The sequence below is a fragment of the Bufo gargarizans genome, chromosome 5 (assembly GCF_014858855.1).
Source record: "Bufo gargarizans isolate SCDJY-AF-19 chromosome 5, ASM1485885v1, whole genome shotgun sequence".
Classification (NCBI taxonomy): domain Eukaryota; kingdom Metazoa; phylum Chordata; class Amphibia; order Anura; family Bufonidae; genus Bufo; species Bufo gargarizans.
This window is the reverse complement of record NC_058084.1, coordinates 482,740,920-482,750,048: the sequence shown is the minus strand read 5'-3', so window position 1 is coordinate 482,750,048 and position 9,129 is coordinate 482,740,920.

Genomic DNA, 9,129 nt, shown 5'->3' with positions numbered 1-9,129 from the left:
CATAGGGTCATTCAGAATAACTTCACACACACGCTTCTGTGCATTTCCAAGTCTAATTCTGTCACTAAATCCATACCGGTGACCCAGCGCCTAAATACTAGGCCTCAAATTTAAATCCCTCTAAATCTCTCGTTACCCACCACTGTACTGTTGTTGCTGGGCAAGATATTTAGTGTCCGTCAAAGCACATTTTTTGTTCTGGGTTGAAGTACAATTCCCAATTTAGCAATTTCATAATTTAGTGGTTTCTGCTATATCAGAGCTATTTGAAATCTATCCCTAAAAGGGTATATAATATTGAAGGTGCACATAGGGTCATTCAGAATAACTTCACACACACCCGCTACTGTGCATTTCCAAGTCTAATTCTGTCACTAAATCCATACCGGTGACCCAGCGCCTAAATACTAGGCCTCAAATTTAATTCCCTCTAAATCTCTCGTTACCCACCGCTGTACTGTTGTTGCTGGGCAAGATATTTAGTGTCCGTCAAAGCACATTTTTTGTTCTGGGTTGAAGTACAATTCCCAATTTAGCAATTTCATAATTTAGTGGTTTCTGCTATATCAGAGCTATTTGAAATCTATCCCTAAAAGGGTATATAATATTGAAGGTGCACATTGGGTCATTCAGAATAACTTCACACACACCCGCTACTGTGTATTTCCAAGTCTAATTCTGTCACTAAATCCATACCGGTGACCCAGCGCCTAAATACTAGGCCTCAAATTTAATTCCCTCTAAATCTCTCGTTACCCACCGGTGTACTGTTGTTGCTGGGCAAGATATTTAGTGTCCGTCAAAGCACATTTTTTGTTCTGGGTTGAAGTACAATTCCCAATTTAGCAATTTCATAATTTAGTGGTTTCTGCTATATCAGAGCTATTTGAAATCTATCCCTAAAAGGGTATATAATATTGAAGGTGCACATAGGGTCATTCAGAATAACTTCACACACACGCTTCTGTGCATTTCCAAGTCTAATTCTGTCACTAAATCCATACCGGTCACCCAGCGCCTAAATACTAGGCCTCAAATTTATATCCCGCTGAATTTGAATACAATACATTGGGCCAAATAATATATTTGTTGTTGTGGTGAACCATAACAATGAGAAAAACATCTAGTAAGGGACGCGGACGTGGACATGGTCGTGGTGGTGTTAGTGGACCCTCTGGTGCTGGGAGAGGACGTGGCCGTTCTGCCACATCCACACGTCCTAGTGTACCAACTACCTCAGGTCCCAGTAGCCGCCAGAATTTACAGCGATATATGGTGGGGCCCAATGCCGTTCTAAGGATGGTAAGGCCTGAGCAGGTACAGGCATTAGTCAATTGGGTGGCCGACAGTGGATCCAGCACGTTCACATTATCTCCCACCCAGTCTTCTGCAGAAAGCGCACAGATGGCGCCTGAAAACCAACCCCATCAGTCTGTCACATCACCCCCATGCATACCAGGGAAACTGTCTCAGCCTCAAGTTATGCAGCAGTCTCTTATGCTGTTTGAAGACTCCGCTGGCAGGGTTTCCCAAGGGCATCCACCTAGCCCTTCCCCAGCGGTGAAAGACATAGAATGCACTGACGCACAACCACTTATGTTTCCTGATGATGAGGACATGGGAATACCACCTCAGCATGTCTCTGATGATGACGAAACACAGGTGCCAACTGCTGCGTCTTTCTGCAGTGTGCAGACTGAACAGGAGGTCAGGGATCAAGACTGGGTGGAAGACGATGCAGGGGACGATGAGGTCCTAGACCCCACATGGAATGAAGGTCGTGCCACTGACTTTCACAGTTCGGAGGAAGAGGCAGTGGTGAGACCGAGCCAACAGCGTAGCAAAAGAGGGAGCAGTGGGCAAAAGCAGAACACCCGCCGCCAAGAGACTCCGCCTGCTACTGACCGCCGCCATCTGGGACCGAGCACCCCAAAGGCAGCTTCAAGGAGTTCCCTGGCATGGCACTTCTTCAAACAATGTGCTGACGACAAGACCCGAGTGGTTTGCACGCTGTGCCATCAGAGCCTGAAGCGAGGCATTAACGTTCTGAACCTGAGCACAACCTGCATGACCAGGCACCTGCATGCAAAGCATGAACTGCAGTGGAGTAAACACCTTAAAACCAAGGAAGTCACTCAGGCTCCCCCTGCTACCTCTTCTGCTGCTGCCGCCTCGGCCTATTCTGCTGCTGCCGCCTCGGCCTCTTCCTCCGCCTCTGGAGGAACGTTGGCACCTGCCGCCCAGCAAACAGGGGATGTACCACCAACACCACCACCACCACCTCCGTCACCAAGCGTCTCAACCATGTCACACGCCAGCGTTCAGCTCTCCATCTCACAAACATTTGATAGAAAGCGTAAATTCCCACCTAGCCACCCTCGATCCCTGGCCCTGAATGCCAGCATTTCTAAACTACTGGCCTATGAAATGCTGTCATTTAGGCTGGTGGACACAGACAGCTTCAAACAGCTCATGTCGCTTGCTGTCCCACAGTATGTTGTTCCCAGCCGGCACTACTTCTCCAAGAGAGCCGTGCCTTCCCTGCACAACCAAGTATCCGATAAAATCAAGTGTGCACTGCGCAACGCCATCTGTAGCAAGGTCCACCTAACCACAGATACGTGGACCAGTAAGCACGGCCAGGGACGCTATATCTCCCTAACTGCACACTGGGTAAATGTAGTGGCAGCTGGGCCCCAGGCGGAGAGCTGTTTGGCGCACGTGCTGCCGCCGCCAAGGATCGCAGGGCAACATTCTTTGCCTCCTGTTGCCACCTCCTCCTTCTCGGCTTCCTCCTCCTCTTCTTCCACCTGCTCATCCAGTCAGCCACACACCTTCACCACCAACTTCAGCACAGCCCGGGGTAAACGTCAGCAGGCCATTCTGAAACTCATATGTTTGGGGGACAGGCCCCACACCGCACAGGAGTTGTGGCGGGGTATTGAACAACAGACCGACGAGTGGTTGCTGCCGGTGAGCCTCAAGCCCGGCCTGGTGGTGTGTGATAATGGGCGAAATCTCGTTGCAGCTCTGGGACTAGCCAATTTGACGCACATCCCTTGCTTGGCGCATGTGCTGAATTTGGTGGTGCAGAAGTTCATTCACAACTACCCCGACATGTCAGAGCTGCTGCATAAAGTGCGGGCCGTCTGTTCGCGCTTCCGGCGTTCACATCCTGCCGCTGCTCGCCTGTCTGCGCTACAGCGTAACTTCGGCCTTCCCGCTCACCGCCTCATATGCGACGTGCCCACCAGGTGGAACTCCACCTTGCACATGCTGGACAGACTGTGCGAGCAGCAGCAGGCCATAGTGGAGTTTCAGCTGCAGCACGCACGGGTCAGTCGCACTACAGAACAGCACCACTTCACCACCAATGACTGGGCCTCCATGCGAGACCTGTGTGCCCTGTTGCGCTGTTTCGAGTACTCCACCAACATGGCCAGTGGCGATGACACCGTTATCAGCGTTACAATACCACTTCTATGTCTCCTTGAGAAAACACTTAGGGCGATGATGGAACAGGAGGTGGCCCAGGAGGAGGAGGAGGAGGATGAGGAAGAGGGGTCATTTTTAGCACTTTCAGGCCAGTCTCTTCGAAGTGACTCAGAGGGAGGTTTTTTGCAACAGCAGAGGCCAGGTACAAATGTGGCCAGCCAGGGCCCACTACTGGAGGACGAGGAGGACGAGGATGAGGAGGAGGTGGAGGAGGATGAGGATGAAGCATGGTCACAGCGGGGTGGCACCCAACGCAGCTCGGGTCCATCACTGGTGCGTGGCTGGGGGGAAAGGCAGGACGATGACGATACGCCTCCCACAGAGGACAGCTTGTCCTTACCCCTGGGCAGCCTGGCACACATGAGCGACTACATGCTGCAGTGCCTGCGCAACGACAGCAGAGTTGCCCACATTTTAACCTGTGCGGACTACTGGGTTGCCACCCTGCTGGATCCACGCTACAAAGACAATGTGCCCACCTTACTTCCTGCACTGGAGCGTGATAGGAAGATGCGCGAGTACAAGCGCACGTTGGTAGACGCGCTACTGAGAGCATTCCCAAATGTCACAGGGGAACAAGTGGAAGCCCAAGGCCAAGGCAGAGGAGGAGCAAGAGGTCGCCAAGGCAGCTGTGTCACGGCCAGCTCCTCTGAGGGCAGGGTTAGCATGGCAGAGATGTGGAAAACTTTTGTCAACACGCCACAGCTAACTGCACCACCACCTGATACGCAACGTGTTAGCAGGAGGCAACATTTCACTAACATGGTGGAACAGTACGTGTGCACACCCCTCCACGTACTGACTGATGGTTCGGCCCCATTCAACTTCTGGGTCTCTAAATTGTCCACGTGGCCAGAGCTAGCCTTTTATGCCTTGGAGGTGCTGGCCTGCCCGGCAGCCAGCGTTTTGTCTGAACGTGTATTCAGCACGGCAGGGGGCGTCATTACAGACAAACGCAGCCGCCTGTCTACAGCCAATGTGGACAAGCTGACGTTCATAAAAATGAACCAGGCATGGATCCCACAGGACCTGTCCGTCCCTTGTCCAGATTAGACATTAACTACCTCCCCATAACCATATATTATTGGACTCCAGGGCACTTCCTCATTCAATCCTATTTTTATTTTCATTTTACCATTATATTGCGATGCTACCCAAAGTTGAATGAACCTCTCCTCTGCCTGTGTGCTAGGCCTAAATATATGCCAATGGACTGTTGCAGTGGTGGCTGACATGAAGCCTGATTCTCTGCTATGACATGCAGACTAATTCTCTGCTGACATGAAGCCAGATTGTCTGTTACGGGACCTCTCTCCTCTGCCTGGGTGCTGGGCCTAAATTTATGACCATGGACTGTTGCAGTGGTGGCTGACGTGAAGCCTGATTCTCTGCTATGACATGCAGACTGATTCTCTGCTGACATGAAGCCAGATCGTCTGTTACGGGACCTCTCTGCTCTGCCTGTGTGCTAGGCCTAAATATATGCCAATGGACTGTTGCAGTGGTGGGTGACGTGAAGCCTCATTCTCTGCTATGACATGCAGACTGATTCTCTGCTGACATGAAGCCAGATTGTCTGTTACGGGACCTCTCTGCTCTGCCTGTGTGCTAGGCCTAAATATATGCCAATGGACTGTTGCAGTGGTGGCTGACGTGAAGCCTCATTCTCTGCTATGACATGCAGACTAATTCTCTGCTGACATGAAGCCAGATTGTCTGTTACGGGACCTCTCTCCTCTGCCTGGGTGCTGGGCCTAAATTTATGACAATGGACTGTTGCAGTGGTGGCTGACGTGAAGCCTGATTCTCTGCTATGACATGCAGACTAATTCTCTGCTGACATGAAGCCAGATTGTCTGTTACGGGACCTCTCTCCTCTGCCTGGGTGCTGGGCCTAAATATATGCCAATGGACTGTTGCAGTGGTGGCTGACGTGAAGCCTCATTCTCTGCTATGACATGCAGACTAATTCTCTGCTGTCATGAAGCCAGATTGTCTGTTACGGGACCTCTCTGCTCTGCCTGTGTGCTAGGCCTAAATATATGCCAATGGACTGTTGCAGTGGTGGGTGACGTGAAGCCTGATTCTCTGCTATGACATGCAGACTGATTCTCTGCTGACATGAAGCCAGATTGTCTGTTACGGGACCTCTCTGCTCTGCCTGTGTGCTAGGCCTAAATATATGCCAATGGACTGTTGCAGTGGTGGGTGACGTGAAGCCTCATTCTCTGCTATGACATGCAGACTGATTCTCTGCTGACATGAAGCCAGATTCTCTGTTACGGGACCTCTCTCCTCTGCCTGTGTGTGTGCTGGGCCTAAATATATGCCAATGGACTGTTGCAGTGGTGGCTGACGTGAAGCCTCATTCTCTGCTATGACATGCAGACTAATTCTCTGCTGACATGAAGACAGATTCTCTGTTACGGGACCTCCCTCCTCTGCCTGGGTGCTGGGCCTAAATATATGCCAATGGACTGTTGCAGTGGTGGCTGACGTGAAGCCTCATTCTCTGCTATGACATGCAGACTGATTCTCTGCTGACATGAAGCCAGATTCTCTGTTACGGGACCTCTCTCCTCTGCCTGTGTGTGTGCTGGGCCTAAATATATGCCAATGGACTGTTGCAGTGGTGGCTGACGTGAAGCCTCATTCTCTGCTATGACATGCAGACTGATTCTCTGCTGACATGAAGCCAGATTCTCTGTTACGGGACCTCTCTCCTCTGCCTGTGTGTGTGCTGGGCCTAAATATATGCCAATGGACTGTTGCAGTGGTGGCTGACGTGAAGCCTCATTCTCTGCTATGACATGCAGACTAATTCTCTGCTGACATGAAGACAGATTCTCTGTTACGGGACCTCCCTCCTCTGCCTGGGTGCTGGGCCTAAATATATGCCAATGGACTGTTGCAGTGGTGGCTGACGTGAAGCCTCATTCTCTGCTATGACATGCAGACTAATTCTCTGCTGACATGAAGACAGATTCTCTGTTACGGGACCTCTCTCCTCTGCCTGGGTGCCGGGGCCTAAATATCTGAGAATGGACTGTTCCAGTGGTGGGTGACGGGAAGCCAGATTCTCTGCTATGGAACCTCTCTCCAATTGATTTTGGTTAATTTTTATTTATTTAATTTTTATTTTAATTCATTTCCCTATCCACATTTGTTTGCAGGGGATTTACCTACATGTTGCTGCCTTTTGCAGCCCTCTAGCTCTTTCCTGGGCTGTTTTACAGCCTTTTTAGTGCCGAAAAGTTCGGGTCCCCATTGACTTCAATGGGGTTCGGGTTCGGGACGAAGTTCGGATCGGGTTCGGATCCCGAACCCGAACATTTCCGGGATGTTCGGCCGAACTTCTCGAACCCGAACATCCAGGTGTTCGCTCAACTCTACTAGTAACGCCAGATTATGTGCCCCTCACAGTAGTTATGGCAGATTATGTGCCCCTTCACAGTATTTATGCCCAGTTATGTGTCCCCTCAAAGTAGATATGCCCAGATATGTGCCCCCTCAGAGTGGTTATGCCAGATTATGTGTCCCCTCAGAGTAGTAATGCCAGATTATGTGCCCCTTTACAGTATTTATGCCCGGTTATGTGCGCCCTCAAAGTAAATATTCCCAGATATGTGTCCCCTCAGAGTGGTTATGCCAGATTATGTGCCCCTCACATTAGATATGCCCACATATGTGCCCCTCCCACTCACATTGGTTATGCCAGATTTCATGCCCCGTCACAGTAGTTATGCCTTCATATGTGCCCTCTCATAGGTATGCCTTTATATGTGCCCCCCTCACAGTAGTTATGCCACATTAGGTGGCCCCTCAAATTAGTTATGGCAGATTAGGTGCCCCCCTCAAATTAGTTATGGCAGATTAGGTGCCCCTCAGTAGAGATGCCAACTTTTGTGCCCCCTCACTCTAGTTGTGCCCATCAAACCCCCCCTGCCCCCAGTCTGCAGCGTTAGAAAAAAAATATATACACATACTTTCCTTCTTCCCTGATGAGAGGAGGCAGATTGCCGGGCTTTCAGCTCTTCTCCCACAGCCAGCAGCGCTATCTGGGGCCAGCAGGGTGAGCTCCTGAGCTCTGAAGATCAGTGAAGCAGGAAGCAGAGAGGTTTCCCTGCTTCATTATGGAAACGAACTGCCTGGCCGGGTGTGAGCGAGTGAGCTCCCCCCCCCCCTCTTCCTGCTCCCCCCCCCCCTTCCTTGACCCTCCGGCCCCCCCACCCCCATATTATACATGTAATGGAGGCATGGAGCTCTCTGGTGGGGCCCGAAATTGCCACTGTACTTTATGCCGGGCCCCATCAGAGCGCTCCATTACATGTGAGTACAGCGGGGGCTTTTCCAGCGGCCTGGGGGGGTCCACAGGCGGCCGGGCCCCCTGGAGTGCCGGGCCCGGTCGCAACTGCGACCCCTGCGACCCTGGTATGTACGCCACTGCTTTGCATAGATATCTACAATATGGTGTTACATTGTCACCACCAGACATCTGAGAAGCTCTGACAGATGCTTTTCAGAACCTCCTCCTTGAGCTTCCTTTGTTTTGCTTTCAGTTCTTCATCTCGTTAGCCTCTCTCAGCTGCCATGTAGTTGTACTGATTGCATCCCTTTAAATTCCTCCCCATAATGCATCAGTTTGCGGTTTATATTACTTCCTGGAGTGTGTGTGCATGCTGATCCTACTTCCCAGTCTTCTACAAGATAAGTGTTGTGCATTCATTTGAGTTTTTCTGTTTGCTGGATCCTAGGTGACCCTGACTCCCTCCGTATCTAGTGTAGGGAGCCGGTGGTGGTGTCCCCTCACTATTATAGGGTGTTCAGGTGTTATACAGTCGAGGTACGAGGATATGCAATCATCTACCATTGGGATTTTTGCATAGGCTGAGCAGTCAGGGAGAGTGTCAGGTCTGATGCAGGGGTCTCCCTTTTTGTTCCTTAGTTTTGGATCCAGTGAGTCGTATATTCATTTTGTGTTGTCTTGTTTACTGTACACTTTCCGTGACATACATAGACTGTCATGTTTCCCTCCGGCCACCAGAGGCCACTGTGACTGAACAGGAACCTGAGTTGTGCTGGCCAGCGGCTGAGAAAGAGTTAAGAAGTTTTTCCCGGGCTGTTCTAGAAGTTGCCGGGGTTTGCAGAGATAACACAGAGAGAGGATATCTGCTGAGAGATAACAGTAAAAGACTGGAGCAGCAGGAGGCTGCAATAGCTGAGTTTTCCCTGACAGCTGTGGAGCAGCACACAGAGGACTGTACCGTGTATTCCAGAGGAGTGGGACTGTGTCATACTGGAATCAGAGAGGATTGTTCCTGCCAGAGCTGGAATTAGGTGAAGACCTGCATCTGCTGTGATCTAACCAGAGAGAGAAAGACAGACAAGCGACTGGACCTGGAGCCAGACTGCACGTTCCAGAACTTACCGGACCAAGGAGAATCTCCAGAACAGTGAGTGGCACCGGTGCTTATCTGTGATAGGTTATAGAGTCAGGGACTTAGTCAGTGCGCTGTGAAAATGTTTAGCTCATTCTGTGTCTATGTAATATTCCTGTACCATTGTTGCTGATTTATGTACAACTGTTCATGCCATTCCTGTCATTAACCCATTGTGCCTCTGGTGTGCTGGTAC